Genomic DNA, 26,733 nt, shown 5'->3' with positions numbered 1-26,733 from the left:
TCCTTGATATTTAGTCGTTTTCACCCAATTTTCTGGATTTTTGAAAAATTCACTTTTTTGTGAAAATATCCACTAAATGAGGGAATAATATGTGTGAGGGTACCCCAGGAGAGTTCGAAATGTGTGTGGGGAAAATATATATCCCACGGGGGTAAAATTGATAAAAGTTGAAAAAATTTTTTTTTGGACTTAGCCATTTTTCCGGCGTTTATCAGACTTTCAGATAGGGCAAATGTCAGTGAGCGTTCCGATTTCTGTTCCAGAGCGATTCGCCCAATGAGTCCTTGATATTTAGTCATTTTCAGCCAATTTTCTGGATTTTTGAAAAATTCACTTTTTTGTGAAAATATCCACTAAATGAGGGAATATTATGTGTGAGGGTACCCCAGGAAAGTTCCAAATGTGTGTGGGTAAAATATATATCCCACGGGGGTAAAATTGAAAAAAGTTGAAAAAAATGTTTTTTTGGACTTAGCCATTTTTCCGGCGTTTATCAGACTTTCAGATAGGGCAAATGTCAGTGAGCGTTCAGATTTCTGTTCCAGAGCGATTCACCCAATGAGTCCTTGATATTTAGTCATTTTCAGCCAATTTTTCTGGATTTTTGAAAAATTCACTTTTTTGTGAAAATATCCACTAAATGAGGGAATAATATGTGTGAGGGTACCCCAGGAGAGTTCCAAATGTTTGTGGGTAAAATATATATCCCACGGGGGTAAAATTGAAAAAAGTTGAAAAAAATTTTTTTTTGGACTTAGCCATTTTTCCGGCGTTTATCAGACTTTCAGATAGGGCAAATGTCAGTGAGCGTTCCGATTTCTGTTCCAGAGCGATTCGCCCAATGAGTCTTTGATATTTAGTCATTTTCAGCCAATTTTCTGGATTTTTGAAAAATTCACTTTTTTATGAAAATATCCACTAAATGAGGGAATAATATGTGTGAGGGTACCCCAGGAGAGTTCCAAATGTGTGTGGGTAAAATATATATCCCACGGGGGTAAAATTGAAAAAAGTTGAAAAAAAATTTTTTTTGGACTTAGCCATTTTTCCGGCGTTTATCAGACTTTCAGATAGGGCAAATGTCAGTGAGCGTTCCGATTTCTGTTCCAGAGCGATTCGCCCAATGAGTCCTTGATATTTAGTCATTTTCAGCCAATTTTCTGGATTTTTGAAAAATTCACTTTTTTGTGAAAATATCCACTAAATGAGGGAATAATATGTGTGAGGGTACCCCAGGAGAGTTCCAAATGTGTGTGGGTAAAATATATATCCCACGGGGGTAAAATTGAAAAAAGTTGAAAAAATTTTTTTTTTGGACTTAGCCATTTTTCCGGCGTTTATCAGACTTTCAGATAGGGCAAATGTCAGTGAGCCATTCAGATTTCTGTTCCAGAGCGATTCGCCCAATGAGTCCTTGATATTTAGTCGTTTTCAGCCAATTTTCTGGATTTTTGAAAAATTCACTTTTTTGTGAAAATATCCACTAAATGAGGGAATAATATGTGTGAGGGTACCCCAGGAGAGTTCCAAATGTGTGTGGGTAAAATATATATCCCACGGGGGTAAAATTGAAAAAAGTTGAAAAAAAATTTTTTTTGGACTTAGCCATTTTTCCGGCGTTTATCAGACTTTCAGATAGGGCAAATGTCAGTGAGCGTTCCGATTTCTGTTCCAGAGCGATTCGCCCAATGAGTCCTTGATATTTAGTCATTTTCAGCCAATTTTCTGGATTTTTGAAAAATTCACTTTTTTTGTGAAAATATCCACTAAATGAGGGAATAATATGTGTGAGGGTACCCCAGGAGAGTTCCAAATGTGTGTGGGTAAAATATATATCCCACGGGGGTAAAATTGAAAAAAGTTGAAAAAATTTTTTTTTTGGACTTAGCCATTTTTCCGGCTTTTATCAGACTTTCAGATAGGGCAAATGTCAGTGAGCGTTCCGATTTCTGTTCCAGAGCGATTCGCCCAATGAGTCCTTGTTATTTAGTCATTTTCAGCCAATTTTCTGGATTTTTAAAAAATTCACTTTTTTGTGAAAATATCCACTAAATGAGGGAATAATATGTGTGAGGGTACCCCAGGAGAGTTCCAAATGTGTGTGGGTAAAATATATATCCCACGGGGGTAAAATTGAAAAAAGTTGAGAAAATTTTTTTTTTGGACTTAGCCATTTTTCCGGCGTTTATCAGACTTTCAGATAGGGCAAATGTCAGTGAGCGTTCCGATTTCTGTTCCAGAGCGATTCGCCCAATGAGTCCTTGATATTTAGTCATTTTCAGCCAATTTTCTGGATTTTTGAAAAATTCACTTTTTTGTGAAAATATCCACTAAATGAGGGAATAATATGTGTGAGGGTACCCCAGGAGAGTTCCAAATGTGTGTGTCTAAAATATATATCCCACGGGGGTAAAATTGAAAAAAGTTAAAAAAAAAATTTTTTTGGACTTAGTCATTTTTCCGGCGTTTATCAGACTTTCAGATAGGGCAAATGTCAGTGAGTGTTCCGATTTCTGTTCCAGAGCGATTCGCCCAATTAGTCCTTGATATTTAGTCGTTTTCAGCCAATTTTCTGGATTTTTGAAAATTTCACTTTTTTGTGAAAATATCCACTAAATGAGGGAATAACATGTGTGAGGGTACCCCAGGAGAGTTCCAAATGTGTGTGGGTAGAATATATATCCCATGGGGGTAAAATTTAAAAAAGTTTAAAAAAATTTTTTTTTGGACTTAGTCATTTTTCCGACGTTTATCAGACTTTCAGATAGGGCAAAGGTCAGGGAGCGTTCCGATTTCAGTTCCAGAGCAATTCGCCCATTGAGTCCTTGATATTTAGTCGTTTTCAGCCAATATTTTGGATTTTTGAAAATTTCACTTTTTTGTGAAAATATCCACTAAATGAGAGAAGAATATGTGTGAGGGTACCCCAGGAGAGTTCCAAATGTGTGTGGGTAGAATATACATCCCACGGTGGTAAAATTGAAAAAAGTTGAAAAAAATTTTTTTTTGGACTTAGTCATTTTTCCGGCGTTTATCAGACTTTCAGATAGGGCAAATGTCAGTGAGCGTTCCGATTTCAGTTCCAGAGCGATTCGCCCAATGAGTCCTTGATACTTCGTCGTTTTCAGCCAATTTTCTGGATTTTTGAAAAATTCACTTTTTTGTGAAAATATCCACTAAATGAGGGAATAATATGTGTGAGGGTACCAAAGGTGAGTTCCAAATGTGTGTGGGTAAAATATATATCCCACGGGGGTAAAATTGAAAAAAGTTAAAAAAAATTTTTTTTTGGACTTAGCCATTTTTCCGGCGTTTATCAGACTTTCAGATAGGGCAAATGTCAGTGAGCGTTCCGATTTCTGTTCCAGAGCGATTCGCCCAATGAGTCCTTGATATTTAGTCATTTTCAGCCAATTTTTTGGATTTTTGAAAAATTCACTTTTTTGTGAAAATATCCACTAAATGAGGGAATAATATGTGTGAGGGTACCCCAGGAGAGTTCCAAATGTGTGTGGGTAAAATATATATCCCACGGGGGTAAAATTGAAAAAAGTTGAAAAAAATTTTTTTTTGGACTTAGCCATTTTTCCGGCGTTTATCAGACTTTCAGATAGGGCAAATGTCAGTGAGCATTCCGATTTCTGTTCCAGAGCCATTCGCCCAATGAGTCCTTGATATTTAGTCATTTTCAGCCAATTTTCTGGATTTTTGAAAAATTCACTTTTTTGTGAAAATATCCACTAAATGAGGGAATAACATGTGTGAGGGTACCCCAGCAGAGTTCCAAATGTGTGTGGGTAGAATATATATCCCACGGGGGTAAAATTGACAAAAGATGAAAAAAAATTTTTTTTGGACTTAGCCATTTTTCCGGCTTTTATCAGACTTTCAGATAGGGCAAATGTCAGTGAGCGTTCCGATTTCTGTTCCAGAGCGATTCGCCCAATGAGTCCTTGTTATTTAGTCATTTTCAGCCAATTTTCTGGATTTTTAAAAAATTCACTTTTTTGTGAAAATATCCACTAAATGAGGGAATAATATGTGTGAGGGTACCCCAGGAGAGTTCCAAATGTGTGTGGGTAAAATATATATCCCACGGGGGTAAAATTGAAAAAAGTTGAAAAAAATTTTTTTTTGGACTTAGCCATTTTTCCGGCGTTTATCAGACTTTCAGATAGGGCAAATGTCAGTGAGCATTCCGATTTCTGTTCCAGAGCCATTCGCCCAATGAGTCTTTGATATTTAGTCATTTTCAGCCAATTTTCTGGATTTTTGAAAAATTCACTTTTTTGTGAAAATATCCACTAAATGAGGGAATAATATGTGTGAGGGTACCCCAGGAGAGTTCCAAATGTGTGTGGGTAAAATATATATCCCACGGGGGTAAAATTGACAAAAGATGAAAAAAAATTTTTTTTGGACTTAGCCATTTTTCCGGCGTTTATCAGACTTTCAGATAGGACAAATGTCAGTGAGCGTTCCGATTTCTGTTCCATAGCGATTCGCCCAATGAGTCCTTGATATTTAGTCATTTTCAGCCAATTTTCTGGATTTTTGAAAAATTCACTTTTTTGTGAAAATATCCACTAAATGAGGGAATAATATGTGTGAGGGTACCCCAGGAGAGTTCCAAATGTGTGTGGGTAAAATATATATCCCACGGGGGTAAAATTGAAAAAAGTTGAAAAAATTTTTTTTTTGGACTTAGCCATTTTTCCGGCTTTTATCAGACTTTCAGATAGGGCAAATGTCAGTGAGCGTTCCGATTTCTGTTCCAGAGCGATTCGCCCAATGAGTCCTTGTTATTTAGTCATTTTCAGCCAATTTTCTGGATTTTTAAAAAATTCACTTTTTTGTGAAAATATCCACTAAATGAGGGAATAATATGTGTGAGGGTACCCCAGGAGAGTTCCAAATGTGTGTGGGTAGAATATATATCCCACGGGGGTAAAATTTAAAAAAGTTTAAAAAAATTTTTTTTTGGACTTAGTCATTTTTCCGACGTTTATCAGACTTTCAGATAGGGCAAATGTCAGTGAGCATTCCGATTTCTGTTCCAGAGCCATTCGCCCAATGAGTCCTTGATATTTAGTCATTTTCAGCCAATTTTCTGGATTTTTGAAAAATTCACTTTTTTGTGAAAATATCCACTAAATGAGGGAATAATATGTGTGAGGGTACCCCAGGAGAGTTCCAAATGTGTGTGGGTAAAATATATATCCCACGGGGGTAAAATTGATAAAAGATGAAAAAAAATTTTTTTTGGACTTAGCCATTTTTCCGGCGTTTATCAGACTTTCAGATAGGACAAATGTCAGTGAGCGTTCCGATTTCTGTTCCATAGCGATTCGCCCAATGAGTCCTTGATATTTAGTCATTTTCAGCCAATTTTCTGGATTTTTGAAAAATTCACTTTTTTGTGAAAATATCCACTAAATGAGGGAATAATATGTGTGAGGGTACCCCAGGAGAGTTCCAAATGTGTGTGGGTAAAATATATATCCCACGGGGGTAAAATTGATAAAAGATGAAAAAAAATTTTTTTTGGACTTAGCCATTTTTCCGGCGTTTATCAGACTTTCAGATAGGACAAATGTCAGTGAGCGTTCCGATTTCTGTTCCATAGCGATTCGCCCAATGAGTCCTTGATATTTAGTCATTTTCAGCCAATTTTCTGGATTTTTGAAAAATTCACTTTTTTGTGAAAATATCCACTAAATGAGGGAATAATATGTGTGAGGGTACCCCAGGAGAGTTCCAAATGTGTGTGGGTAAAATATATATCCCACGGGGGTAAAATTGAAAAAAGTTGAAAAACATTTTTTTTTGGACTTAGCCATTTTTCCTGCGTTTATCAGACTTTCAGATCGGGCAAATGTCAGTGAGTGTTCCGATTTCTGTTCCAGAGCGATTCGCCCAATGAGTCCTTGATATTTAGTCGTTTTCAGCCAATTTTCTGGATTTTTGAAAATTTCACTTTTTTGTGAAAATATCCACTAAATGAGGGAATAACATGTGTGAGGGTACCCCAGGAGAGTTCCAAATGTGTGTGGGTAAAATATATATCCCACGGGGGTAAAATTGAAAAAAGTTGAAAAAATTTTTTTTTTGGACTTAGCCATTTTTCCGGCGTTTATCAGACTTTCAGATAGGGCAAATGTCAGTGAGCGTTCCGATTTCTGTTCCAGAGCGATTCGCCCAATGAGTCCTTGATATTTAGTCATTTTCAGCCAATTTTCTGGATTTTTGAAAAATTCACTTTTTTTGTGAAAATATCCACTAAATGAGGGAATAATATGTGTGAGGGTACCCCAGGAGAGTTCCAAATGTGTGTGGGTAAAATATATATCCCACGGGGGTAAAATTGAAAAAAGTTGAAAAAATTTTTTTTTTGGACTTAGCCATTTTTCCGGCTTTTATCAGACTTTCAGATAGGGCAAATGTCAGTGAGCGTTCCGATTTCTGTTCCAGAGCGATTCGCCCAATGAGTCCTTGTTATTTAGTCATTTTCAGCCAATTTTCTGGATTTTTAAAAAATTCACTTTTTTGTGAAAATATCCACTAAATGAGGGAATAATATGTGTGAGGGTACCCCAGGAGAGTTCCAAATGTGTGTGGGTAAAATATATATCCCACGGGGGTAAAATTGAAAAAAGTTGAAAAAATTTTTTTTTTGGACTTAGCCATTTTTCCGGCGTTTATCAGACTTTCAGATAGGGCAAATGTCAGTGAGCGTTCCGATTTCTGTTCCAGAGCCATTCGCCCAATGAGTCCTTGATATTTAGTCATTTTCAGCCAATTTTCTGGATTTTTGAAAAATTCACTTTTTTGTGAAAATATCCACTAAATGAGGGAATAATATGTGTGAGGGTACCCCAGGAGAGTTCCAAATGTGTGTGGGTAAAATATATATCCCACGGGGGTAAAATTGATAAAAGATGAAAAAAAATTTTTTTTTGACTTAGCCATTTTTCCGGCGTTTATCAGACTTTCAGATAGGGCAAATGTCAGTGAGCGTTCCGATTTCTGTTCCAGAGCCATTCGCCCAATGAGTCCTTGATATTTAGTCATTTTCAGCCAATTTTCTGGATTTTTAAAAAATTCACTTTTTTGTGAAAATATCCACTAAATGAGGGAATAATATGTGTGAGGGTACCCCAGGAGAGTTCCAAATGTGTGTGGGTAAAATATATATCCCACGGGGGTAAAATTGAAAAAAGTTGAAAAAATTTTTTTTTTGGACTTAGCCATTTTTCCGGCGTTTATCAGACTTTCAGATAGGGCAAATGTCAGTGAGCGTTCCGATTTCTGTTCCAGAGCGATTCGCCCAATGAGTCCTTGATATTTAGTAATTTTCAGCCAATTTTCTGGATTTTTGAAAAATTCACTTTTTTTGTGAAAATATCCACTAAATGAGGGAATAACATGTGTGAGGGTACCCCAGGAGAGTTCCAAATGTGTGTGGGTAGAATATATATCCCATGGGGGTAAAATTTAAAAAAGTTTAAAAAAATTTTTTTTTGGACTTAGTCATTTTTCCGACGTTTATCAGACTTTCAGATAGGGCAAAGGTCAGGTAGCGTTCCGATTTCAGTTCCAGAGCAATTCGCCCATTGAGTCCTTGATATTTAGTCGTTTTCAGCCAATATTTTGGATTTTTGAAAATTTCACTTTTTTGTGAAAATATCCACTAAATGAGAGAAGAATATGTGTGAGGGTACCCCAGGAGAGTTCCAAATGTGTGTGGGTAGAATATACATCCCACGGTGGTAAAATTGAAAAAAGTTGAAAAAAATTTTTTTTTGGACTTAGTCATTTTTCCGGCGTTTATCAGACTTTCAGATAGGGCAAATGTCAGTGAGCGTTCCGATTTCAGTTCCAGAGCGATTCGCCCAATGAGTCCTTGATATTTAGTCATTTTCAGCCAATTTTCTGGATTTTTGAAAAATTCACTTTTTTGTGAAAATATCCACTAAATGAGGGAATAATATGTGTGAGGGTACCCCAGGAGAGTTCCAAATGTGTGTGTCTAAAATATATATCCCACGGGGGAAAAATTGAAAAAAGTTGAAAAAAATTTTTTTTTGGACTTAGCCATTTTTCCGCCGTTTATCAGACTTTCAGATAGGGCAAATGTCAGTGAGCATTTCGATTTCAGTTCCAGAGCGATTCGCCCAATGAGTCCTTGATATTTAGTCGTTTTCAGCGAATTTTCTGGATTTTTGAAAAATTCACTTTTTTGTGAAAATATCCACTAAATGAGGGAATAATATGTGTGAGGGTACCCCAGGAGAGTTCCAAATGTGTGTGGGTAAAATATATATCCCACGGGGGTAAAATTGAAAAAAGTTGAAGAAAATTTTTTTTTGGACTTAGCCATTTTTCCGGCGTTTATCAGACTTTCAGATAGGGCAAATGTCAGTGAGCGTTCCGATTTCTGTTCCAGAGCGATTCGCCCAATGAGTCCTTGATATTTAGTCATTTTCAGCCAATTTTCTGGATTTTTGAAAAATTCACTTTCTTGTGAAAATATCCACTAAATGAGGGAATAATATGTGTGAGGGTACCCCAGGAGAGTTCCAAATGTGTGTGGGTAAAATATATATCCCACGGGGGTAAAATTGAAAAAAGTTGAAAAAAATTTTTTTTGGACTTAGCCATTTTTCCGCCGTTTATCAGACTTTCAGATAGGGCAAATGTCAGTGAGCATTTCGATTTCAGTTCCAGAGCGATTCGCCCAATGAGTCCTTGATATTTAGTCGTTTTCAGCGAATTTTCTGGATTTTTGAAAAATTCACTTTTTTGTGAAAATATCCACTAAATGAGGGAATAATATGTGTGAGGGTACCCCAGGAGAGTTCCAAATGTGTGTGGGTAAAATATATATCCCACGGGGGTAAAATTGAAAAAAGTTGAAGAAAAATTTTTTTTGGACTTAGCCATTTTTCCGGCGTTTATCAGACTTTCAGATAGGGCAAATGTCAGTGAGCGTTCCGATTTCTGTTCCAGAGCGATTCGCCCAATGAGTCCTTGATATTTAGTCATTTTCAGCCAATTTTCTGGATTTTTGAAAAATTCACTTTCTTGTGAAAATATCCACTAAATGAGGGAATAATATGTGTGAGGGTACCCCAGGAGAGTTCCAAATGTGTGTGGGTAAAATATATATCCCACGGGGGTAAAATTGAAAAAAGTTGAAAAAAATTTTTTTTTGGACTTAGTCATTTTTCCGGCGTTTTTCAGACTTTCAGATAGGGCAAATGTCAGTGAGCGTTCCGATTTCAGTTCCAGAGCGATTCGCCCAATGAGTCCTTGATATTTAGTCGTTTTCACCCAATTTTCTGGATTTTTGAAAAATTCACTTTTTTGTGAAAATATCCACTAAATGAGGGAATAATATGTGTGAGGGTACCCCAGGAGAGTTCCAAATGTGTGTGGTTAAAATATATATCCCACGGGGGTAAAATTGAAAAAAGTTGAAAAAAATTTTTTTTTGGACTTAGCCATTTTTCCGGCGTTTATCAGACTTTCAGATAGGGCAAATGTCAGTGAGCGTTCAGATTTCTGTTCCAGAGCGATTCGCCCAATGAGTCCTTGATATTTAGTCATTTTCAGCCAATTTTCTGGATTTTTGAAAAATTCACTTTTTTGTGAAAATATCCACTAAATGAGGGAATAATATGTGTGAGGGTACCCCAAGAGAGTTCCAAATGTTTGTGGGTAAAATATATATCCCACTGGGGTAAAATTGAAAAAAGTTGAAAAAAATTTTTTTTTGGACTTAGCCATTTTTCCGGCGTTTATCAGACTTTCAGATAGGGCAAATGTCAGTGAGCGTTCCGATTTCTGTTCCAGAGCGATTCGCCCAATGAGTCCTTGATATTTAGTCGTTTTCAGCCAATTTTCTGGATTTTTGAAAATTTCACTTTTTTGTGAAAATATCCACTAAATGAGGGAATAACATGTGTGAGGGTACCCCAGGAGAGTTCCAAATGTGTGTGGGTAAAATATATATCCCACGGGGGTAAAATTGAAAAAAGTTGAAAAAATTTTTTTTTTGGACTTAGCCATTTTTCCGGCTTTTATCAGACTTTCAGATAGGGCAAATGTCAGTGAGCGTTCCGATTTCTGTTCCAGAGCGATTCGCCCAATGAGTCCTTGTTATTTAGTCATTTTCAGCCAATTTTCTGGATTTTTAAAAAATTCACTTTTTTGTGAAAATATCCACTAAATGAGGGAATAATATGTGTGAGGGTACCCCAGGAGAGTTCCAAATGTGTGTGGGTAAAATATATATCCCACGGGGGTAAAATTGAAAAAAGTTGAAAAAATTTTTTTTTTGGACTTAGCCATTTTTCCGGCGTTTATCAGACTTTCAGATAGGGCAAATGTCAGTGAGCGTTCCGATTTCTGTTCCAGAGCCATTCGCCCAATGAGTCCTTGATATTTAGTCATTTTCAGCCAATTTTCTGGATTTTTGAAAAATTCACTTTTTTGTGAAAATATCCACTAAATGAGGGAATAATATGTGTGAGGGTACCCCAGGAGAGTTCCAAATGTGTGTGGGTAAAATATATATCCCACGGGGGTAAAATTGATAAAAGATGAAAAAAAAATTTTTTTTGACTTAGCCATTTTTCCGGCGTTTATCAGACTTTCAGATAGGGCAAATGTCAGTGAGCGTTCCGATTTCTGTTCCAGAGCCATTCGCCCAATGAGTCCTTGATATTTAGTCATTTTCAGCCAATTTTCTGGATTTTTAAAAAATTCACTTTTTTGTGAAAATATCCACTAAATGAGGGAATAATATGTGTGAGGGTACCCCAGGAGAGTTCCAAATGTGTGTGGGTAAAATATATATCCCACGGGGGTAAAATTGAAAAAAGTTGAAAAAATTTTTTTTTTGGACTTAGCCATTTTTCCGGCGTTTATCAGACTTTCAGATAGGGCAAATGTCAGTGAGCGTTCCGATTTCTGTTCCAGAGCGATTCGCCCAATGAGTCCTTGATATTTAGTATTTTTCAGCCAATTTTCTGGATTTTTGAAAAATTCACTTTTTTTGTGAAAATATCCACTAAATGAGGGAATAACATGTGTGAGGGTACCCCAGGAGAGTTCCAAATGTGTGTGGGTAGAATATATATCCCATGGGGGTAAAATTTAAAAAAGTTTAAAAAAATTTTTTTTTGGACTTAGTCATTTTTCCGACGTTTATCAGACTTTCAGATAGGGCAAAGGTCAGGTAGCGTTCCGATTTCAGTTCCAGAGCAATTCGCCCATTGAGTCCTTGATATTTAGTCGTTTTCAGCCAATATTTTGGATTTTTGAAAATTTCACTTTTTTGTGAAAATATCCACTAAATGAGAGAAGAATATGTGTGAGGGTACCCCAGGAGAGTTCCAAATGTGTGTGGGTAGAATATACATCCCACGGTGGTAAAATTGAAAAAAGTTGAAAAAAATTTTTTTTTGGACTTAGTCATTTTTCCGGCGTTTATCAGACTTTCAGATAGGGCAAATGTCAGTGAGCGTTCCGATTTCTGTTCCAGAGCGATTCGCCCAATGAGTCCTTGATATTTAGTCATTTTCAGCCAATTTTCTGGATTTTTGAAAAATTCACTTTTTTGTGAAAATATCCACTAAATGAGGGAATAATATGTGTGAGGGTACCCCAGGAGAGTTCCAAATGTGTGTGTCTAAAATATATATCCCACGGGGGAAAAATTGAAAAAAGTTGAAAAAAATTTTTTTTTGGACTTAGCCATTTTTCCGCCGTTTATCAGACTTTCAGATAGGGCAAATGTCAGTGAGCATTTCGATTTCAGTTCCAGAGCGATTCGCCCAATGAGTCCTTGATATTTAGTCGTTTTCAGCGAATTTTCTGGATTTTTGAAAAATTCACTTTTTTGTGAAAATATCCACTAAATGAGGGAATAATATGTGTGAGGGTACCCCAGGAGAGTTCCAAATGTGTGTGGGTAAAATATATATCCCACGGGGGTAAAATTGAAAAAAGTTGAAGAAAATTTTTTTTTGGACTTAGCCATTTTTCCGGCGTTTATCAGACTTTCAGATAGGGCAAATGTCAGTGAGCGTTCCGATTTCTGTTCCAGAGCGATTCGCCCAATGAGTCCTTGATATTTAGTCATTTTCAGCCAATTTTCTGGATTTTTGAAAAATTCACTTTCTTGTGAAAATATCCACTAAATGAGGGAATAATATGTGTGAGGGTACCCCAGGAGAGTTCCAAATGTGTGTGGGTAAAATATATATCCCACGGGGGTAAAATTGAAAAAAGTTGAAAAAAATTTTTTTTTGGACTTAGTCATTTTTCCGGCGTTTTTCAGACTTTCAGATAGGGCAAATGTCAGTGAGCGTTCCGATTTCAGTTCCAGAGCGATTCGCCCAATGAGTCCTTGATATTTAGTCGTTTTCACCCAATTTTCTGGATTTTTGAAAAATTCACTTTTTTGTGAAAATATCCACTAAATGAGGGAATAATATGTGTGAGGGTACCCCAGGAGAGTTCCAAATGTGTGTGGTTAAAATATATATCCCACGGGGGTAAAATTGAAAAAAGTTGAAAAAAATTTTTTTTTGGACTTAGCCATTTTTCCGGCGTTTATCAGACTTTCAGATAGGGCAAATGTCAGTGAGCGTTCAGATTTCTGTTCCAGAGCGATTCGCCCAATGAGTCCTTGATATTTAGTCATTTTCAGCCAATTTTCTGGATTTTTGAAAAATTCACTTTTTTGTGAAAATATCCACTAAATGAGGGAATAATATGTGTGAGGGTACCCCAAGAGAGTTCCAAATGTTTGTGGGTAAAATATATATCCCACTGGGGTAAAATTGAAAAAAGTTGAAAAAAATTTTTTTTTGGACTTAGCCATTTTTCCGGCGTTTATCAGACTTTCAGATAGGGCAAATGTCAGTGAGCGTTCCGATTTCTGTTCCAGAGCGATTCGCCCAATGAGTCCTTGATATTTAGTCATTTTCAGCCAATTTTCTGGATTTTTGAAAAATTCACTTTTTTGTGAAAATATCCACTAAATGAGGGAATAATATGTGTGAGGGTACCCCAGGAGAGTTCCAAATGTGTGTGGGTAAAATATATATCCCACGGGGTAAAATTGAAAAAAGTTGAAAAAATTTTTTTTTTGGACTTAGCCATTTTTCCGGCGTTTATCAGACTTTCAGATAGGGCAAATGTCAGTGAGCGTTCCGATTTCTGTTCCAGAGCGATTCGCCCAATGAGTCCTTGATATTTAGTCATTTTCAGCCAATTTTCTGGATTTTTGAAAAATTCACTTTTTTGTGAAAATATCCACTAAATGAGGGAATAATATGTGTGAGGGTACCCCAGGAGAGTTCCAAATGTGTGTGTCTAAAATATATATCCCACGGGGGAAAAATTGAAAAAAGTTGAAAAAAATTTTTTTTTGGACTTAGCCATTTTTCCGCCGTTTATCAGACTTTCAGATAGGGCAAATGTCAGTGAGCATTTCGATTTCAGTTCCAGAGCGATTCGCCCAATGAGTCCTTGATATTTAGTCGTTTTCAGCGAATTTTCTGGATTTTTGAAAAATTCACTTTTTTGTGAAAATATCCACTAAATGAGGGAATAATATGTGTGAGGGTACCCCAGGAGAGTTCCAAATGTGTGTGGGTAAAATATATATCCCACGGGGGTAAAATTGAAAAAAGTTGAAAAAAAATTTTTTTTGGACTGTCATTTTTCCGGCGTTTATCAGACTTTCAGATAGGGCAAATGTCAGTGAGCGTTCCGATTTCTGTTCCAGAGCGATTCGCCCAATGAGTCCTTGATATTTAGTCATTTTCAGCCAATTTTCTGGATTTTTGAAAAATTCACTTTTTTGTGAAAATATCCACTAAATGAGGGAATAATATGTGTGAGGGTACCCCAGGAGAGTTCCAAATGTGTGTGGGTAAAATATATATCCCACGGGGTAAAATTGAAAAAAGTTGAAAAAATTTTTTTTTTGGACTTAGCCATTTTTCCGGCGTTTATCAGACTTTCAGATAGGGCAAATGTCAGTGAGCGTTCCGATTTCTGTTCCAGAGCGATTCGCCCAATGAGTCCTTGATATTTAGTCATTTTCAGCCAATTTTCTGGATTTTTGAAAAATTCACTTTTTTGTGAAAATATCCACTAAATGAGGGAATAATATGTGTGAGGGTACCCCAGGAGAGTTCCAAATGTGTGTGTCTAAAATATATATCCCACGGGGGAAAAATTGAAAAAAGTTGAAAAAAATTTTTTTTTGGACTTAGCCATTTTTCCGCCGTTTATCAGACTTTCAGATAGGGCAAATGTCAGTGAGCATTTCGATTTCAGTTCCAGAGCGATTCGCCCAATGAGTCCTTGATATTTAGTCGTTTTCAGCGAATTTTCTGGATTTTTGAAAAATTCACTTTTTTGTGAAAATATCCACTAAATGAGGGAATAATATGTGTGAGGGTACCCCAGGAGAGTTCCAAATGTGTGTGGGTAAAATATATATCCCACGGGGGTAAAATTGAAAAAAGTTGAAAAAAAATTTTTTTTGGACTGTCATTTTTCAGGCGTTTATCAGACTTTCAGATAGGGCAAATGTCAGTGAGCGTTCCGATTTCGGTTCCAGAGCGATTCGCCCAATGAGTCCTTGATATTTAGTCGTTTTCAGCCAATTTTCTGGATTTTTGAAAAATTCAATTTTTTGTGAAAATATCCACTAAATGAGGGAATAATATGTGTGAGGGTACCCCAGGAGAGTTCCAAATGTGTGTGGGTAAAATATATATCCCACGGGGGTAAAATTGAAAAAAGTTGAAAAAAATTTTTTTTTGGACTTAGTCATTTTTCCGGCGTTTTTCAGACTTTCAGATAGGGCAAATGTCAGTGAGCGTTCCGATTTCAGTTCCAGAGCGATTCGCCCAATGAGTCCTTGATATTTAGTCGTTTTCACCCAATTTTCTGGATTTTTGAAAAATTCACTTTTTTGTGAAAATATCCACTAAATGAGGGAATAATATGTGTGAGGGTACCCCAGGAGAGTTCCAAATGTGTGTGGTTAAAATATATATCCCACGGGGGTAAAATTGAAAAAAGTTGAAAAAAATTTTTTTTTGGACTTAGCCATTTTTCCGGCGTTTATCAGACTTTCAGATAGGGCAAATGTCAGTGAGCGTTCCGATTTCGGTTCCAGAGCGATTCGCCCAATGAGTCCTTGATATTTAGTCGTTTTCAGCCAATTTTCTGGATTTTTGAAAAATTCAATTTTTTGTGAAAATATCCACTAAATGAGGGAATAATATGTGTGAGGGTACCCCAGGAGAGTTCCAAATGTGTGTGGGTAAAATATATATCCCACGGGGGTAAAATTGAAAAAAGTTGAAAAAAATTTTTTTTTGGACTTAGCCATTTTTCCTGCGTTTATCAGACTTTCAGATAGGGCAAATGTCAGTGATCGTTCCGATTTCTGTTCCAGAGCGATTCGCCCAATGAGTCCTTGATATTTAGTCATTTTCAGCCAATTTTCTGGATTTTTGAAAAATTCACTTTTTTGTGAAAATATCCACTAAATGAGGGAATAGTATGTGTGAGGGTACCCCAGGAGAGTTCCAAATGTGTGTGGGTAAAATATATATCCCACGGGGGTAAAATTGAAAAAAGTTGAAAAAAAATTTTTTTTGGACTGTCATTTTTCCGGCGTTTATCAGACTTTCAGATAGGGCAAATGTCAGTGAGCGTTCCGATTTCGGTTCCAGAGCGATTCGCCCAATGAGTCCTTGATATTTAGTCATTTTCAGCCAATTTTCTGGATTTTTGAAAAATTCACTTTTTTGTGAAAATATCCACTAAATGAGGGAATAATATGTGTGAGGGTACCCCAGGAGAGTTCCAAATGTGTGTGTCTAAAATATATATCCCACGGGGGAAAAATTGAAAAAAGTTGAAAAAAATTTTTTTTTGGACTTAGCCATTTTTCCGCCGTTTATCAGACTTTCAGATAGGGCAAATGTCAGTGAGCATTTCGATTTCAGTTCCAGAGCGATTCGCCCAATGAGTCCTTGATATTTAGTCGTTTTCAGCGAATTTTCTGGATTTTTGAAAAATTCACTTTTTTGTGAAAATATCCACTAAATGAGGGAATAATATGTGTGAGGGTACCCCAGGAGAGTTCCAAATGTGTGTGGGTAAAATATATATCCCACGGGGGTAAAATTGAAAAAAGTTGAAAAAAAATTTTTTTTGGACTGTCATTTTTCAGGCGTTTATCAGACTTTCAGATAGGGCAAATGTCAGTGAGCGTTCCGATTTCGGTTCCAGAGCGATTCGCCCAATGAGTCCTTGATATTTAGTCGTTTTCAGCCAATTTTCTGGATTTTTGAAAAATTCAATTTTTTGTGAAAATATCCACTAAATGAGGGAATAATATGTGTGAGGGTACCCCAGGAGAGTTCCAAATGTGTGTGGGTAAAATATATATCCCACGGGGGTAAAATTGAAAAAAGTTGAAAAAAATTTTTTTTTGGACTTAGTCATTTTTCCGGCGTTTTTCAGACTTTCAGATAGGGCAAATGTCAGTGAGCGTTCCGATTTCAGTTCCAGAGCGATTCGCCCAATGAGTCCTTGATATTTAGTCGTTTTCACCCAATTTTCTGGATTTTTGAAAAATTCACTTTTTTGTGAAAATATCCACTAAATGAGGGAATAATATGTGTGAGGGTACCCCAGGAGAGTTCCAAATGTGTGTGGTTAAAATATATATCCCACGGGGGTAAAATTGAAAAAAGTTGAAAAAAATTTTTTTTTGGACTTAGCCATTTTTCCGGCGTTTATCAGACTTTCAGATAGGGCAAATGTCAGTGAGCGTTCCGATTTCGGTTCCAGAGCGATTCGCCCAATGAGTCCTTGATATTTAGTCGTTTTCAGCCAATTTTCTGGATTTTTGAAAAATTCAATTTTTTGTGAAAATATCCACTAAATGAGGGAATAATATGTGTGAGGGTACCCCAGGAGAGTTCCAAATGTGTGTGGGTAAAATATATATCCCACGGGGGTAAAATTGAAAAAAGTTGAAAAAAATTTTTTTTTGGACTTAGCCATTTTTCCTGCGTTTATCAGACTTTCAGATAGGGCAAATGTCAGTGATCGTTCCGATTTCTGTTCCAGAGCGATTCGCCCAATGAGTCCTTGATATTTAGTCATTTTCAGCCAATTTTCTGGATTTTTGAAAAATTCACTTTTTTGTGAAAATATCCACTAAATGAGGGAATAGTATGTGTGAGGGTACCCCAGGAGAGTTCCAAATGTGTGTGGGTAAAATATATATCCCACGGGGGTAAAATTGAAAAAAGTTGAAAAAAAATTTTTTTTGGACTGTCATTTTTCCGGCGTTTATCAGACTTTCAGATAGGGCAAATGTCAGTGAGCGTTCCGATTTCGGTTCCAGAGCGATTCGCCCAATGAGTCCTTGATATTTATTCATTTTCAGCCAATTTTCTGAATTTTTGAAAAATTCACTTTTTTGTGAAAATATCCACTAAATGAGGGAATAATATGTGTGAGGGTACCCCAGGAGAGTTCCAAATGTGTGTGGGTAAAATATATATCCCACGGGGGTAAAATTGAAAAAAGTTGAAAAAAAATTTTTTTTGGACTGTCATTTTTCCGGCGTTTATCAGACTTTCAGATAGGGCAAATGTCAGTGAGCGTTCCGATTTCGGTTCCAGAGCGATTCGCCCAATGAGTCCTTGATATTTAGTCGTTTTCAGCCAATTTTCTGGATTTTTGAAAAATTCAATTTTTTGTGAAAATATCCACTAAATGAGGGAATAATATGTGTGAGGGTACCCCAGGAGAGTTCCAAATGTGTGTGGGTAAAATATATATCCCACGGGGGTAAAATTGAAAAAAGTTGAAAAAATTTTTTTTTTGGACTTAGTCATTTTTCCGGCGTTTTTCAGACTTTCAGATAGGGCAAATGTCAGTGAGCGTTCCGATTTCAGTTCCAGAGCGATTCGCCCAATGAGTCCTTGATATTTAGTCGTTTTCACCCAATTTTCTGGATTTTTGAAAAATTCACTTTTTTGTGAAAATATCCACTAAATGAGGGAATAATATGTGTGAGGGTACCCCAGGAGAGTTCCAAATGTGTGTGGGTAAAATATATATCCCACGGGGGTAAAATTGAAAAAAGTTGAAAAAAAATTTTTTTTGGACTATCATTTTCCGGCGTTTTTCAGACTTTCAGATAGGGCAAATGTCAGTGAGCGTTCCAATTTCAGTTCCAGAGCGATTCGCCCAATGAGTCCTTGATATTTAGTCGTTTTCACCCAATTTTCTGGATTTTTGAAAAATTCACTTTTTTGTGAAAATATCCACTAAATGAGGGAATAATATGTGTGAGGGTACCCCAGGAGAGTTCCAAATGTGTGTGGGTAAAATATATATCCCACAGGGGGTAAAATTGAAAAAAGTTGAAAAAAAATTTTTTTTGGACTGTCAATTTTCCGGCGTTTTTCAGACTTTCAGATAGGGCAAATGTCAGTGAGCGTTCCGATTTCAGTTCCAGAGCGATTCGCCCAATGAGTCCTTGATATTTAGTCGTTTTCACCCAATTTTCTGGATTTTTGAAAAATTCACTTTTTTGTGAAAATATCCACTAAATGAGGGAATAATATGTGTGAGGGTACCCCAGGAGAGTTCCAAATGTGTGTGGGTAAAATATATATCCCACGGGGGTAAAATTGAAAAAAGTTGAAAAAAATTTTTTTTTGGACTTAGCCATTTTTCCTGCGTTTATCAGACTTTCAGATAGGGCAAATGTCAGTGATCGTTCCGATTTCTGTTCCAGAGCGATTCGCCCAATGAGTCCTTGATATTTAGTCATTTTCAGCCAATTTTCTGGATTTTTGAAAAATTCACTTTTTTGTGAAAATATCCACTAAATGAGGGAATAGTATGTGTGAGGGTACCCCAGGAGAGTTCCAAATGTGTGTGGGTAAAATATATATCCCACGGGGGTAAAATTGAAAAAAGTTGAAAAAAAATTTTTTTTGGACTGTCATTTTTCCGGCTTTTATCAGACTTTCAGATAGGGCAAATGTCAGTGAGCGTTCCGATTTCGGTTCCAGAGCGATTCGCCCAATGAGTCCTTGATATTTATTCATTTTCAGCCAATTTTCTGAATTTTTGAAAAATTCACTTTTTTGTGAAAATATCCACTAAATGAGGGAATAATATGTGTGAGGGTACCCCAGGAGAGTTCCAAATGTGTGTGGGTAAAATATATATCCCACGGGGGTAAAATTGAAAAAAGTTGAAAAAAAATTTTTTTTGGACTGTCATTTTTCCGGCGTTTATCAGACTTTCAGATAGGGCAAATGTCAGTGAGCGTTCCGATTTCGGTTCCAGAGCGATTCGCCCAATGAGTCCTTGATATTTAGTCGTTTTCAGCCAATTTTCTGGATTTTTGAAAAATTCAATTTTTTGTGAAAATATCCACTAAATGAGGGAATAATATGTGTGAGGGTACCCCAGGAGAGTTCCAAATGTGTGTGGGTAAAATATATATCCCACGGGGGTAAAATTGAAAAAAGTTGAAAAAATTTTTTTTTTGGACTTAGTCATTTTTCCGGCGTTTTTCAGACTTTCAGATAGGGCAAATGTCAGTGAGCGTTCCGATTTCAGTTCCAGAGCGATTCGCCCAATGAGTCCTTGATATTTAGTCGTTTTCAGCCAATTTTCTGGATTTTTGAAAAATTCACTTTTTTGTGAAAATATCCACTAAATGAGGGAATAATATGTGTGAGGGTACCCCAGGAGAGTTCCAAATGTGTGTGGGTAAAATATATATCCCACGGGGGTAAAATTGAAAAAAGTTGAAAAAAATTTTTTTTTGGACTTAGCCATTTTTCCTGCGTTTATCAGACTTTCAGATAGGGCAAATGTCAGTGATCATTCCGATTTCTGTTCCAGAGCGATTCGCCCAATGAGTCCTTGATATTTATTCATTTTCAGCCAATTTTCTGGATTTTTGAAAAATTCACTTTTTTGTGAAAATATCCACTAAATGAGGGAATAGTATGTGTGAGGGTACCCCAGGAGAGTTCCAAATGTGTGTGGGTAAAATATATATCCCACGGGGGTAAAATTGAAAAAAGTTGAAAAAAAATTTTTTTTGGACTGTCATTTTTCCGGCGTTTTTCAGACTTTCAGATAGGGCAAATGTCAGTGAGCGTTCCAATTTCAGTTCCAGAGCGATTCGCCCAATGAGTCCTTGATATTTAGTCGTTTTCACCCAATTTTCTGGATTTTTGAAAAATTCACTTTTTTGTGAAAATATCCACTAAATGAGGGAATAATATGTGTGAGGGTACCCCAGGAGAGTTCCAAATGTGTGTGGGTAAAATATATATCCCACAGGGGGTAAAATTGAAAAAAGTTGAAAAAAAATTTTTTTTGGACTGTCAATTTTCCGGCGTTTTTCAGACTTTCAGATAGGGCAAATGTCAGTGAGCGTTCCGATTTCAGTTCCAGAGCGATTCGCCCAATGAGTCCTTGATATTTAGTCGTTTTCACCCAATTTTCTGGATTTTTGAAAAATTCACTTTTTTGTGAAAATATCCACTAAATGAGGGAATAATATGTGTGAGGGTACCCCAGGAGAGTTCCAAATGTGTGTGGGTAAAATATATATCCCACGGGGGTAAAATTGAAAAAAGTTGAAAAAAATTTTTTTTTGGACTTAGCCATTTTTCCTGCGTTTATCAGACTTTCAGATAGGGCAAATGTCAGTGATCGTTCCGATTTCTGTTCCAGAGCGATTCGCCCAATGAGTCCTTGATATTTAGTCATTTTCAGCCAATTTTCTGGATTTTTGAAAAATTCACTTTTTTGTGAAAATATCCACTAAATGAGGGAATAGTATGTGTGAGGGTACCCCAGGAGAGTTCCAAATGTGTGTGGGTAAAATATATATCCCACGGGGGTAAAATTGAAAAAAGTTGAAAAAATATTTTTTTTGGACTGTCATTTTTCCGGCGTTTATCAGACTTTCAGATAGGACAAATGTCAGTGAGCGTTCCGATTTCGGTTCCAGAGCGATTCGCCCAATGAGTCCTTGATATTTATTCATTTTCAGCCAATTTTCTGAATTTTTGAAAAATTCACTTTTTTGTGAAAATATCCACTAAATGAGGGAATAATATGTGTGAGGGTACCCCAGGAGAGTTCCAAATGTGTGTGGGTAAAATATATATCCCACGGGGGTAAAATTGAAAAAAGTTGAAAAAAAATTTTTTTTGGACTGTCATTTTTCCGGCGTTTATCAGACTTTCAGATAGGGCAAATGTCAGTGAGCGTTCCGATTTCGGTTCCAGAGCGATTCGCCCAATGAGTCCTTGATATTTAGTCGTTTTCAGCCAATTTTCTGGATTTTTGAAAAATTCAATTTTTTGTGAAAATATCCACTAAATGAGGGAATAATATGTGTGAGGGTACCCCAGGAGAGTTCCAAATGTGTGTGGGTAAAATATATATCCCACGGGGGTAAAATTGAAAAAAGTTGAAAAAATTTTTTTTTTGGACTTAGTCATTTTTCCGGCGTTTTTCAGACTTTCAGATAGGGCAAATGTCAGTGAGCGTTCCGATTTCAGTTCCAGAGCGATTCGCCCAATGAGTCCTTGATATTTAGTCGTTTTCACCCAATTTTCTGGATTTTTGAAAAATTCACTTTTTTGTGAAAATATCCACTAAATGAGGGAATAATATGTGTGAGGGTACCCCAGGAGAGTTCCAAATGTGTGTGGGTAAAATATATATCCCACGGGGGTAAAATTGAAAAAAGTTGAAAAAAATTTTTTTTTGGACTTAGCCATTTTTCCTGCGTTTATCAGACTTTCAGATAGGGCAAATGTCAGTGATCGTTCCGATTTCTGTTCCAGAGCGATTCGCCCAATGAGTCCTTGATATTTAGTCATTTTCAGCCAATTTTCTGGATTTTTGAAAAATTCACTTTTTTGTGAAAATATCCACTAAATGAGGGAATAGTATGTGTGAGGGTACCCCAGGAGAGTTCCAAATGTGTGTGGGTAAAATATATATCCCACGGGGGTAAAATTGAAAAAAGTTGAAAAAAAATTTTTTTTGGACTGTCATTTTTCCGGCGTTTATCAGACTTTCAGATAGGGCAAATGTCAGTGAGCGTTCCGATTTCGGTTCCAGAGCGATTCGCCCAATGAGTCCTTGATATTTATTCATTTTCAGCCAATTTTCTGAATTTTTGAAAAATTCACTTTTTTGTGAAAATATCCACTAAATGAGGGAATAATATGTGTGAGGGTACCCCAGGAGAGTTCCAAATGTGTGTGGGTAAAATATATATCCCACGGGGGTAAAATTGAAAAAAGTTGAAAAAAAATTTTTTTTGGACTGTCATTTTTCCGGCGTTTATCAGACTTTCAGATAGGGCAAATGTCAGTGAGCGTTCCGATTTCAGTTCCAGAGCGATTCGCCCAATGAGTCCTTGATATTTAGTCGTTTTCACCCAATTTTCTGGATTTTTGAAAAATTCACTTTTTTGTGAAAATATCCACTAAATGAGGGAATAATATGTGTGACGGTACCCCAGGAGAGTTCCAAATGTGTGTGGGTAAAATATATATCCCACGGGGGTAAAATTGAAAAAAGTTGAAAAAATTTTTTTTTTGGACTTAGTCATTTTTCCGGCGTTTTTCAGACTTTCAGATAGGGCAAATGTCAGTGAGCGTTCCGATTTCAGTTCCAGAGCGATTCGCCCAATGAGTCCTTGATATTTAGTCATTTTCAGCCAATTTTCTGGATTTTTGAAAAATTCACTTTTTTGTGAAAATATCCACTAAATGAGGGAATAATATGTGTGAGGGTACCCCAGGAGAGTTCCAAATGTGTGTGGGTAAAATATATATCCCACGGGGGTAAAATTGAAAAAAGTTGAAAAAAATTTTTTTTTGGACTTAGCCATTTTTCCTGCGTTTATCAGACTTTCAGATAGGGCAAATGTCAGTGATCGTTCCGATTTCTGTTCCAGAGCGATTCGCCCAATGAGTCCTTGATATTTAGTCATTTTCAGCCAATTTTCTGGATTTTTGAAAAATTCACTTTTTTGTGAAAATATCCACTAAATGAGGGAATAGTATGTGTGAGGGTACCCCAGGAGAGTTCCAAATGTGTGTGGGTAAAATATATATCCCACGGGGGTAAAATTGAAAAAAGTTGAAAAAAAATTTTTTTTGGACTGTCATTTTTCCGGCGTTTATCAGACTTTCAGATAGGGCAAATGTCAGTGAGCGTTCCGATTTCGGTTCCAGAGCGATTCGCCCAATGAGTCCTTGATATTTAGTCGTTTTCAGCCAATTTTCTGGATTTTTGAAAAATTCAATTTTTTGTGAAAATATCCACTAAATGAGGGAATAATATGTGTGAGGGTACCCCAGGAGAGTTCCAAATGTGTGTGGGTAAAATATATATCCCACGGGGGTAAAATTGAAAAAAGTTGAAAAAATTTTTTTTTTGGACTTAGTCATTTTTCCGGCGTTTTTCAGACTTTCAGATAGGGCAAATGTCAGTGAGCGTTCCGATTTCAGTTCCAGAGCGATTCGCCCAATGAGTCCTTGATATTTAGTCGTTTTCACCCAATTTTCTGGATTTTTGAAAAATTCACTTTTTTGTGAAAATATCCACTAAATGAGGGAATAATATGTGTGAGGGTACCCCAGGAGAGTTCCAAATGTGTGTGGGTAAAATATATATCCCACGGGGGTAAAATTGAAAAAAGTTGAAAAAAATTTTTATTTGGACTTAGCCATTTTTCCGGCGTTTATCAGACTTTCAGATAGGGCAAATGTCAGTGATCGTTCCGATTTCTGTTCCAGAGCGATTCGACCAATGAGTCCTTGATATTTAGTCATTTTCAGCCAATTTTCTGGATTTTTGAAAAATTCACTTTTTTTTGAAAATATCCACTAAATGAGGGAATAATATGTGTGAGGGTACCCCAGGAGAGTTCCAAATGTGTGTGGGTAAAATATATATCCCACGGGGGTAAAATTGAAAAAAGTTGAAAAAAATTTTTTTTTGGACTGTCAATTTTCCGGCGTTTTTCAGACTTTCAGATAGGGCAAATGTCAGTGAGCGTTCCGATTTCAGTTCCAGAGCGATTCGCCCAATGAGTCCTTCATATTTAGTCGTTTTCACCCAATTTTCTGGATTTTTGAAAAATTCACTTTTTTGTGAAAATATCCACTAAATGAGGGAATAATATGTGTGAGGGTACCCCAGGAGAGTTCCAAATGTGTGTGGGTAAAATATATATCCCACGGGGGTAAAATTGAAAAAAGTTTAAAAAAATTTTTTTTTGGACTTAGCCATTTTTCCTGCGTTTATCAGACTTTCAGATAGGGCAAATGTCAGTGATCGTTCCGATTTCTGTTCCAGAGCGATTCGCCCAATGAGTCCTTGATATTTAGTCATTTTCAGCCAATTTTCTGGATTTTTGAAAAATTCACTTTTTTGTGAAAATATCCACTAAATGAGGGAATAGTATGTGTGAGGGTACCCCAGGAGAGTTCCAAATGTGTGTGGGTAAAATATATATCCCACGGGGGTAAAATTGAAAAAAGTTGAAAAAAAATTTTTTTTGGACTGTCATTTTTCCGGCGTTTATCAGACTTTCAGATAGGGCAAATGTCAGTGAGCGTTCCGATTTCGGTTCCAGAGCGATTCGCCCAATGAGTCCTTGATATTTATTCATTTTCAGCCAATTTTCTGGATTTTTGAAAAATTCACTTTTTTGTGAAAATATCCACTAAATGAGGGAATAATATGTGTGAGGGTACCCCAGGAGAGTTCCAAATGTGTGTGGGTAAAATATATATCCCACGGGGGTAAAATTGAAAAAAGTTGAAAAAAAATTTTTTTTGGACTGTCATTTTTCCGGCGTTTATCAGACTTTCAGATAGGGCAAATGTCAGTGAGCGTTCCGATTTCGGTTCCAGAGCGATTAGCCCAATGAGTCCTTGATATTTAGTCGTTTTCAGCCAATTTTCTGGATTTTTGAAAAATTCAATTTTTTGTGAAAATATCCACTAAATGAGGGAATAATATGTGTGAGGGTACCCCAGGAGAGTTCCAAATGTGTGTGGGTAAAATATATATCCCACGGGGGTAAAATTGAAAAAAGTTGAAAAAATTTTTTTTTTGGACTTAGTCATTTTTCCGGCGTTTTTCAGACTTTCAGATAGGGCAAATGTCAGTGAGCGTTCCGATTTCAGTTCCAGAGCGATTCGCCCAATGAGTCCTTGATATTTAGTCGTTTTCACCCAATTTTCTGGATTTTTGAAAAATTCACTTTTTTGTGAAAATATCCACTAAATGAGGGAATAATATGTGTGAGGGTACCCCAGGAGAGTTCCAAATGTGTGTGGGTAAAATATATATCCCACGGGGGTAAAATTGAAAAAAGTTGAAAAAAATTTTTTTTTGGACTTAGCCATTTTTCCGGCGTTTATCAGACTTTCACATAGGGCAAATGTCAGTGATCGTTCCGATTTCTGTTCCAGAGCGATTCGACCAATGAGTCCTTGATATTTAGTCATTTTCAGCCAATTTTCTGGATTTTTGAAAAATTCACTTTTTTGTGAAAATATCCACTAAATGAGGGAATAATATGTGTGAGGGTACCCCAGGAGAGTTCCAAATGTGTGTGGGTAAAATATATATCCCACGGGGGTAAAATTGAAAAAGGTTGAAAAAAATTTTTTTTTGGACTGTCAATTTTCCGGCGTTTTTCAGACTTTCAGATAGGGCAAATGTCAGTGAGCGTTCCGATTTCAGTTCCAGAGCGATTCGCCCAATGAGTCCTTGATATTTAGTCGTTTTCACCCAATTTTCTGGATTTTTGAAAAATTCACTTTTTTGTGAAAATATCCACTAAATGAGGGAATAATATGTGTGAGGGTACCCCAGGAGAGTTCCAAATGTGTGTGGGTAAAATATATATCCCACGGGGGTAAAATTGAAAAAAGTTGAAAACATTTTTTTTTTGGACTTAGCCATTTTTCCGGCGTTTATCAGACTTTCAGATAGGGCAAATGTCAGTGATCGTTCCGATTTCCGTTCCAGAGCGATTCGCCCAATGAGTCCTTGATATTTAGTCATTTTCAGCCAATTTTCTGGATTTTTTGAAAAATTCACTTTTTTGTGAAAATATCCACTAAATGAGGGAATAATATGTGTGAGGGTACCCCAGGAGAGTTCCAAATGTGTGTGGGTAAAATATATATCCCACGGGGGTAAAATTGAAAAAAGTTGAAAAAAATTTTTTTTTGGACTTAGCCATTTTTCCGGCGTTTATCAGACTTTCAGATAGGGCAAATGTCAGTGAGCGTTCCGATTTCGGTTCCAGAGCGATTCGCCCAATGAGTCCTTGATATTTAGTCGTTTTCAGCCAATTTTCTGGATTTTTGAAAAATTCAATTTTTTGTGAAAATGTCCACTAAATGAGGGAATAATATGTGTGAGGGTACCCCAGGAGAGTTCCAAATGTGTGTGGGTAAAATATATATCCCACGGGGGTAAAATTGAAAAAAGTTGAAAAAATTTTTTTTTTGGACTTAGTCATTTTTCCGGCGTTTTTCAGACTTTCAGATAGGGCAAATGTCAGTGAGCGTTCCGATTTCAGTTCCA

Source organism: Phyllobates terribilis, unplaced genomic scaffold, assembly GCF_046119375.1.
Source record: "Phyllobates terribilis strain yellow unplaced genomic scaffold, ASM4611937v1 Scaffold_9__5_contigs__length_417890890, whole genome shotgun sequence".
NCBI classification, from domain to species: domain Eukaryota; kingdom Metazoa; phylum Chordata; class Amphibia; order Anura; family Dendrobatidae; genus Phyllobates; species Phyllobates terribilis.
This window is presented reverse-complemented; position numbering follows the sequence as displayed.